The sequence below is a fragment of the Herpailurus yagouaroundi genome, unplaced genomic scaffold, assembly GCF_014898765.1.
Source record: "Herpailurus yagouaroundi ecotype Mexico unplaced genomic scaffold, PumYag 197, whole genome shotgun sequence".
Taxonomy (NCBI): Eukaryota; Metazoa; Chordata; class Mammalia; order Carnivora; family Felidae; genus Herpailurus; species Herpailurus yagouaroundi.
This window is the reverse complement of record NW_024412428.1, coordinates 16383279-16392930: the sequence shown is the minus strand read 5'-3', so window position 1 is coordinate 16392930 and position 9652 is coordinate 16383279. Positions and strand designations below refer to the sequence as shown.

At 42.0% G+C, this 9652-nt stretch overlaps 1 long non-coding RNA gene across 1 annotated transcript; it reads right to left on the bottom strand.

Annotated features, from left to right (window-relative positions):
* Positions 1–3840: 3840 nt before the first annotated feature.
* LOC121012676 (uncharacterized) lies at positions 3841–6116 on the bottom strand. The gene is made up of 3 exons (XR_005782220.1): positions 5971–6116; positions 5031–5084; positions 3841–4498 (listed from the first exon to the last, which is right to left on the bottom strand). It is a non-coding gene; the product is annotated as an uncharacterized LOC121012676 (long non-coding RNA).
* Between the last annotated feature and the right edge of the window lie 3536 nt (positions 6117–9652).

The following is a 9652-nucleotide window of genomic DNA, read 5'->3' as shown; positions in this document are numbered from 1 at the left end:
ATATTCAATAGCGGCAACTGTTAAAAATTAAGATTAAACATACACAGACACACAGGGAACACATGCTCTCATATTAAAAATTTGGAGAATATAAAAATGTCAAAAAAATTTAAAACACCTAACCACTGCGCAAATCGAAGCAGTTATATAATATTTTGTACATTATATATGTAGTCTTTTTTTAATGTGTATTTATTTATTTTTGATACAAAGAGGGAGAGAGAGGGAGAGAGAGAGAGAGAGCGCACAAGCAGGGGAGGAGTAGAGAGGCAGAGGGAGGCAAAGAATCCGAAGCAGGTTCCAGGCTTTGAGTTGTCAGCACAGAGCCGGATGTGGGGCTTGAACCCACAAACCTTGAGATCATGACCTGAGCTGAAGTCGGATGCTTAACCAACTGAGCCACCCAGGCACCCCTATATATGTAGTCTTATACATTATTTTTATTTAATATTTTATCATGAATTTTTTCCAATGGTATTACTACATTTTATGTGCAATATACTTTTATACCTGAATCTTTATTGTTTAACATTTAGGTTATTTCCTTTATGTTTTCTGTTTTTGCTTTTATATGTAATGCGATGGATATCCTTGTACAGAAACCTTTCTTCACATGTCTTATCACTTCCACTTAATAAATTCTTGAAAATGGAAATACAGGTTAAAAGGAGATATTTGAGACTTGTGACAATGTTACCAGAGGCCCTCCAGAAAGATTGAATCACTTTCCACTTACACCCGGCCTGTGTAAGAGTATCTATTTTTTGCATCTTTACCAACTCTGAGCATCATCTTTAGATTTTAATCTTTGGCGTTTTGATGGATGAAATAGCATCATATTGTATTATTTTGCATCTCTGATTGCCGGGAGTTTGAAAATGTTTAAATCTACTTATAAGTTATTTGAATTCCTTTTTCAGTGAATTTTTATTCCCCACTGAGTGCTCTTTTCTTGAGTTTGCAAAGACCCCTCCATTTTAGGATTAACGCTCTCTCTGCCATATATATCAAAAACCACTTTATTTTCCTTGCTTGAGAGAAATTCCCAGAGCCGCATACAAAAAGAAGAAGCAATCGCTCCAAACTGATTAGCAAAATTGGGGCGGATTTGATCACAAGAAACTCAACAAATTTTGATCTCTTTCTGTGTGCCAAACATCACGCTGAGTACAGAGTGAGAACACACAGACTCTGGGCTGCAGTCACACACAATACACATGGGAACACAGGTGCATAAACTGCTAAGTATGAAAACCGTGCTAAGTCTTGAGATATTTACCTGCTATGTGACTTCCCTGGGGATCCCTTCCAGTCCTCATCTTGCCTGAAACAGAGACATACACAGCACCCAACACAGACAGACGTCACAGACTAACACACCAAGCACAGAAAACACACCCACCCCCCCACCCCCAACCCCTCCCTTCATATATATATATGAAAAAAATATATATATATATGTACATATGCAACAGATATCTTGTATCTTTACAGCAAAGGGTGCTTGGTAGGTGAAGATGAAAACAGAGGACCAGACGGGTCTGTTGGAGTCATTATTTCCCTCATGCATCTCTTTTAAAATTTACGTTCCAGGGGCACTGTTCATGCAAATACAGCCCTTTGCTTCCCAAGTTCTATCTGGCCTCCCGCCATGCTAATCACACAGGAACACAGGCCAGGCTCAGCTGTCAGATAATCATTGCCACATCCCACTGACTTCCATAGAATTTCCAAAGAAGTGAACCAAGGGCACAGCCTGGCTAGTTTGCAGATTTAAAGGTAATAACTGTAAGCTTGTTTTAGGCAAAATGATAAAACGGAGGTGTCTCTTTCAAAATAAGAAAAAGACATTTAAAGACTTCCCAGGATTATAATAAAATAACCATTTAGTCTTCAGGAGATAGGTAGCATTCATCCCTGAAAAAGCTGATGGACACCTTCTCTATTTCTGGCCTTTCCAAAAGTGCCCCTGTTTGTACGGATAATGAAATATATTCCTAGATGTTAAGAGACACAAGTACTCAAAAGCAACACCAGAACTGAATCCAGATGCTACGATCCCTGGCTGAATGTTCACCTCCGTACATGACGTCGTCTCTCCGTTTGAGTATAAGAACTACAAGCTTGATTTGCAATCCACTTATCCAAGCAAAGTTGTAGGGGCCATGCGGGGCTGTAGCAGGTGGATACCGAAGGAAGGTGGACGAAAGGTGGGGGATTCAACGTGGCCTGGAGAGAACAGTCCACTTCAGGCCGTGGCAGAGGTAGTGATGCCCTCGTTCAGGCAGGCACGTGCCATCATCGTCATGGTTACCACCATCCTCGACCACATCTTTTACTCTGCACAACACAGCCTCCTAATGGCCGTCCCTGTTGTCGATCTGATTCTCCTCACATCATGTTCGCACAGATGCCAGGGTAATATTGGCAAAACTCTTACGTCAGTGGGTAACCACTCGATTAAAAGCTCCTAGCTGCAAGATGAGGCGTAAGCTAGTTGACGCGACTCCGCTGTGATCTGTCTCTGCTGACTCTCCAGCCTCATTTTCCATTGCTTCTTGCCCTGAAGTTGCTCCAGATTTTAGTTCATCCTTCTGGGAGACCTTCCTTATCCCCTTTAGCTGGGTTAAGTATCCCAGCTACTTCTGTATGTTACTCCAGAGTTTTATTGATGTTTTCTAAAAACTAAAGTTTTATTTTTGTGTTTGGTCTGTAATAGGCACTCAGGACATGTTTCTCTGGAAAGGCTATCAAATTTGGAAGTTAAAATAAGAATCAGAGTCTGGAGCCAAAATCTCTGCGTTTGAACCATAGCCCTCAATACTTGTGAGTCCTGTGACTCCATGCAGGTTAAGTAATCTCTCTGTTCTCAGTTTTTCTGTCTGTAAAATGAGAAAAAAAAAATTCCGTAGTGTTACTGGGAGGATTGAGTTAATATATGCATAAAACACTGAAAGCAATGACTGGCAAATTCACACTATATAAGCTACATGAATATTTGCTGTTTTGATTGTGATTAAAGAAGCATAAAACAATAAGAGAAGATAACTAACAATTAAATTCAAACTCATTAGCACTAAATGCACATGAGAAGACTTTTTGAATTCCTGAGGAGGGGCACATCATTTCAGGTCCAAGGGTATGGGACATTAACCACTTCGTGCAGGTGGTGGTACTGGAGGGATGAGTGACATTCAGGGTCAATGCTCCTGGTGGGGCTCAATAGACATTTTACAGAGCGGTTCTCTGCTGTCCAGGGCTGTCCGGGAGGCATGGCCTCGCAGACTGCTAAGCAGCTCCAGCTTCCGGTGCTTATAGCACCCCCATCATGACAACCATCAACTCCGTACAGAGTTTCCCACGTCTCCTAGAAGAGTGTCACTGCACCTAGTTAAGAACCTGGCGGAGAGAGAGGAGCAGAAATGGACATTCTAGGCAAGAATAGCACACCCTAAAGAATGGATACTAGAATGCCTGTAAAGGCTTTATGGGTCAAGGGTGCAGGGTGAGATGTAGCAGAGACAGAATTCTGATATAAAGACGCAAGGGACCAGAATGCAATGGGTTAAAAAATTAAATTGGCATGCTCTGCACATTCTCTTCCTATGCCTCAATTGCTGGAAATGAGTGGAAGGAATGTAAGCTTTGGACTCAAACAAATGTGGGTGGGTTTGACTCCCACTTCTACCATTTACTTGGTGCATAAGTCATTTCCGTTCCCTCAACATCCATAAAATACATACCTAAATGGATCACTGGGAAGAAGTAAGAGGTATGTTGGATAAAGCACTCAGCAAAGTGTCTGCAACATGTGACGTGCACCAAAAATGTGTCTGCTTTCTGAAGTCCCCCGCTCTGTTCTGCCATCTCTTCAGTTTAATAACTTGCACCTGGATAACTTTCCACTTTATTTTATTTTTAACTCTAACTAAATACACCTAATTATCAAGTTTAGAGATTGGGAGACAATGTATTTTGCTCGGAGTGCCTGAAACAAATTACAGTTTCAAGGCTCAATGGCGGGTTCCTGGGGGGTGCTGCTGTTAAGAGGGGCCACCGGAGAGAGGTTTATTTAGAACGCCTAAAACAACAAAGCATCTCCGAGAGGCAATTATCCTGTGCCTGGAATCTGGGAAGGGGAAGTGAACGATTACTTTGGCAGGCAGGATGGATGTTCTTTTTTATATATGGCCTATCATATATTTTTTTCAGTTTTACCGAAAAGAAAATCTTTAGAGGCAGATTTTTAAAACAACTTCTATTTTGAAGTCTCCTCAACAAGCAGAAATGTACCAATAATTGGCTCTGCTGTTTCCATTTCCCATTTAATATGAAGCCTCCAGGTTAACAGCTTCTCTCTGCTTACATGTCGTTCTTTCAGAGGACACTTTGGATGCCCACACTTTTTTTTTTTTTGTATCAGATGGGTAGTTTGAATGATGGATTCAGCTTGTTGCATCTCTGTAAGTTTTGTAGGCAATGGAAAGCAGTCTGGGTACTGAAAAGAAAAATAAAATGAAAGAACAACTTTTCGTTTGTTTGAATGATATGGTTGTGTACAGTAAAACATCTAAGTTGAGAAATCTTACAGATACAAGTTTTCAGCCACGGTCAAAAACTCAAGCTGATGACTGTTTGGGGACTCATCGTTAAGGTATCTGCATTACAGGCCAGAACTTCTGTTCCTTCAGCTGTAGGACTCTGGGGTATTGTTCTGCGTTCCCAGGGGAGGACCCAAAGAACAGAGTAACTCAATGTCATAGTCTTGCCGTGGTGTTGCGTTGGCGCTAGGCGATGGATTGTTGGAAGAGGCGAAGTGAAATTTGGGGATTAAAATGCATTTCACTTTCCTAGAAGGGAAACTTATACCAATGGACTCAACTGAATTTTTACATTATGGGGCTTTATTCATAAATTTCTGATTGGATTTGTCAATTGTATTCACATAGGCAAGGATGGGGGCAGGTGGCACACTTTGTACTTCATATATATATTTCACCTATAGCCTTATCTGGAAAGCTGCGACTGACCGACAGCATGAGGTAGGCTATCATAGGTTGAATTGCGTCCTCTTCTCCAACCACCTGCATAACAACAAAACAACCAAACAAAAGGCATGTTGGCATCCTAAGGTCTAGTCCCCAGAAGGTCATCTAATTTGGAAATTGGGTCATTAGATATAATTAGTTTGGTTAAGGTGAGGTGTTTGGTATTGGTCTTAATTCAATATACTGGTTTCCTTTAAAAAGGGCAAGTTAGGGGTGCCTGGGTGTCTCAGTCGGTTGAGCCTCCGACTTCGGCTCAAGTCATGACCTTCGTGAGTTCGAGCCCTGCATCCAGCTCCGTGCTGACAGCTCAGAGCCTGGAGCCTGCTTCCGATTCTGTGTCTCCCTCTCTCACTACCCTTCCCCACTCTCTCGCTCTCTTTCAAAAATAAATAAACACTAAGAAAAAATAAATAAAAAGGGCAAGTTAGAATAAAGAGACAATAAACACAGGGGGAGGAAGATGTGAAGAGACGGGGAGCAGAGCGCTGTCGACCCATCAAGGAGAAGGGTGGAATCCTTCAGAGCCATCGAAAGGGACCAGCCCTTCTGACAACTTGGTTTCAGACTTCTAGGCTCCAGAACTGTTTGTCAGATAATAAGTTTCTATTACGTAAGCCACCCAGTTTCTGTTGCTTTGTTACAGCAGCCTGAGCAAACCAATACTGTATATAGGCTTACAGTTTAAAATTGACATTTCTTACTTTAGACATCATCTTGTTACACTGATACTGTCACTCTAGTTATTACAAGAACAATTGCAGTTGAAAAATAATTTGAAGACACCATTATTCTACTTAGTGCTCATTTTCAGTGAAGTTTCTGAAAAGCATAACTATGTGCAGTGCCTGTATCTGTCCTAATAAAACACTATTTTCTATTAGCCTATTTGAGCAATCTCCTAATGTGGTTCTTTGGTTCTCACCAGAAGGACTGAACGGATCAGGTCCTTGACTTCAGATTTCCTCCTGCTTCTTGGCTGGGACAGTAGTTGTGACAAATTAAACTTCCGATTTCTGGGGGCACCTGGGTGGCTCCGTCAGTTGAGCAACCGATTTCGGCTCAGGTGACGATCTCGCCGTTCGTGGGTTCGAGCCCCACATTGGGCTCACTGCTGTCAGCCTGTCAGCACAGAGCCCACTTCAGATCCTCTGTCCCCCTCTCTCTGCCCCAACCCCGCCCCCGCTTGCACTCTCCCAAAAATAAATATTAAAAAAAATTCTGATTTCTGAACACCCCCTGAGACACGTCAACACGAATTTACCCACTGCTCTAGCCAGTTCATACCCCGAAATACCTAGCATGCCTTGACCTTTCCATTACCCACGGACTTTCTGATTCTTGACCAGTCATCCAGTTTAGAATTTCTAGTTCTATCTTATTCCTGAATTCTAAGTTTTTTTGTCCCTCTCCTTTGGTTACTACCTTGTTTCCTGGCCTTGCCTTTTTTGTTTTACATACAGTTTCTTACCTTATCTCCAGACTCATGGACCTTGGCCTCAGGGCTCTTCTACTCTTTGCTGGACACCATTTAAATCATCTGGTATAGCCTAAATTTTTGCGAGTAGGAAGCTGTAATGGGACTTTGTCAGGCCTTAAACAAAGGATGGGAACATCCAATCATACCTACGATGGCTGAAGTAGCTAGAAACTGCTGCCATTACAGCCCCTCTCCAAGCCTTTTTGGAGCATGGACTTTAACTGCGAAAGGCAGCGAGCGGGTCTTCTCCATCTTTGCATGCTTGGCAGATAAATGCCAGCATGGGGCACCTGGGTGGCTCAGTCAGTTAAGCCTCTGACTCTTGGTTTCAGCTCAGGTTCATGAGATTGGGCCCCATGTGAGATGGACCCCCCCATCAGGCTTTGTGCCGACAGCGCGGAGCCTGCTGGGGATTATCTCTCTCCCTCTCTGCCTTCCCCCATTCATGCTGTCTCTCTCTCTCTCCAAATAAATAAATAAACATTAAAACAAAAATGCCTGAATAAAGGAACCAAAGAATTTCAAATAGCTAGCTATGAAGCAGCAGGAAGAAATAGGGGTGCAGTTGTATTCATGCCTTCCTCCTTTTTCACTGGCTTTAACACGGGAGGGTTAACGAGGTCAAGAGAGTGAGGAAGAAGAAAATAGGCAGAAGAAGGTGGCAAGTGGGAGGCACCGGCTTTCTGGGTTTTGAACTACACTAACTCCCCAGGGCCCCAGTCAGAGGGGCCGTGCAAAGCATTGGCTAGGAGGGCATGTCCAGGGGCTGCATGGGTAAGGGTACAGTTACATCTTCACTGCTTATTAGTTGTAGAACCTTGGGGAAATTACCAATCTCTGAAAGTTCTAGCTTTTTTTTTTTTTTAATGTGTATTCATTTTTGAGACCGAAACAAAGCACGAGTGGGGGAGGGGCAGAGGGAGAGGGAGACACAGAATCAGAAGCGGGCTCCAGGCTCAGGGCTGTCAGCACAGAGCCCCATGGGGGCTTGAGCCCACAAACTGAGATCATGACCCGAGCCGAAGTCGGTCGCTTAACCAACTGTGCCACCCAGGTGCCCCTGAAAGTTCTAGCTTCTTAATCTAAAGTATGGCGAAAAGATATTATTGACCTATAGATTACAATGAGGATTCAATAAGAATGCGAAACATAAAACCTTGTGCCTAATACATGATAAAGGCGCAATAAATATTAGTTGTCCAGAGGCACTATTTTTTTTAGAAAGAAGTTAATAGTGATGCTTCCTTTATGGTTTAGGTTTAAGGCTCAAGGTGCCAGGTGGACCTTTCTCACATACCAAGAAAGCAAACAAAAAATGATTTAATAATTCAACAACAACAACATTTTTAAGGCATTTTTGACACTATGCCACAACAGAAATGTCAAGTAAAATAGTCTAGCAGATAATAATGCATTTATGGCAGAAGTCACAAGGGATTAAGACCTCTGTGACTCACTCATTTATTCATTGCTGCGTAATTTTCACACTGAAGGAGAACTCAACGAGCCCTAATCCAGCCATACATTTATCTCGACAATCAGGGAGGCAAGTACTTGAGACGTCAAAATGTTTGTCGTGCTGACAACAAATACCACATACAGTTTATTTCTAAACAGCTCATCAGTTGTAAATTGTGCATTTAAGACATAATTTATTAAACCCAGTGTTACACAGCCAAACAAATATTGACATGATGTATCATCACAATATGCTCTCAATAACAGTTTTTACATTGCTAACGAGTTTTGCCAGAAAATCAGAGATTTATGCCAAAAACTGGCTCTCTGTGTTTGTCTGCCAAAGTTGGCCGCTGTTTTGCATCCAAAGACAAAATTACAACACCCTCTATATCGCAGAGTAGATAATAGAGCCATAAACTTGCTCCTCAAGTGTTCACAATTCTCTTTGTTGTGTGCATATGTGTGTACACACACACACTAAAAAGGAGTCTGTGTTTATACGGATTATGGAATGTTAAATTTCTCCAGCAAAGTGAGATCACAGAAATGTTCAAAAGCAAGGAATGAAGCCCGTTCCAGAAGTACCCTTTCTCATTTTAGAAAAATATTTAGTAGAATTCTAGGAACGCGGTAGCAAAACATGTAATGATTTGCAAGTTAGACTTTAGGATCGTAGAGCCTTAGGAGCCAATCTCATTTTGACTGGGGATACATTAACCTAACTCGTAGCTTTTTTCTTCTTCTTTTTTTTTAATGTTTATTTTGAGAGAGAGAGAGAGCTCACAGAAGCACATGCTTGTGCGAGTAGGGGAGGGGCACAGAGAGGAGAGAGAGAATCCCAAGCAAGCTCCATACTGTCAGCCCAGAGCCTGACGCAGGACTCAATCCCACGAATCCTGAGATCATGACCTGGGCCGAAACCAAGAGTTGGATGCTTAACCAACTGAGCCATGCAGGCGTCCCTAAGTCTTGGCTTTCTTCAGAGTAAAGAGAAAAAATTAAAACCAGAATTCTGCAGAGATTAAGGATTAAATGAGATGATGTGTGAAGTGCCTAGCACTGGGCCCAGAACGTTAAAAAAGGGCCTGATGCACATCTTCACTTCCATCTAATTATTTCTTCAGTATATTTACAGCAAAATTTGGAAGAGCCAAAGCAAGGGAAATGAATCTTAATCATATTTCGTCTCCAGTATTTGGCAATTGCCATGAGATACCAATAATCAATATATATTTGTTAAAAATAGGAGAATGTTTTCACTTTTAAAAGAGTGCTTATCTCAACAATAGCCAAATTATGGAAAGAGCCTAAATGTCCATCAACTGATGAATGGATAAAGAAATTGTGGTTTATATACACAATGGAATACTACATGGCAATGAGAAAAAATGAAATATGGCCTTTTGTAGCAATGTGGATGGAACTGGAGAGTGTGATGCTAAGTGAAATAAGCCATACAGAGAAAGACAGATACCATATGGTTTCACTCTTATGTGGATCCTGAGAAACTTAACAGGAACCCATGGGGGAGGGGAAGGAAAAAAAAAAAAAGAGGTTAGAGTGAGAGAGAGCCAAAGCATAAGAGACTGTTGAGAACTGAGAACAAACTAAGGGTTGATGGGGGGTGGGAGGGAGGAGAGGGTGGGTGATGGGTATTGAGGAGGGC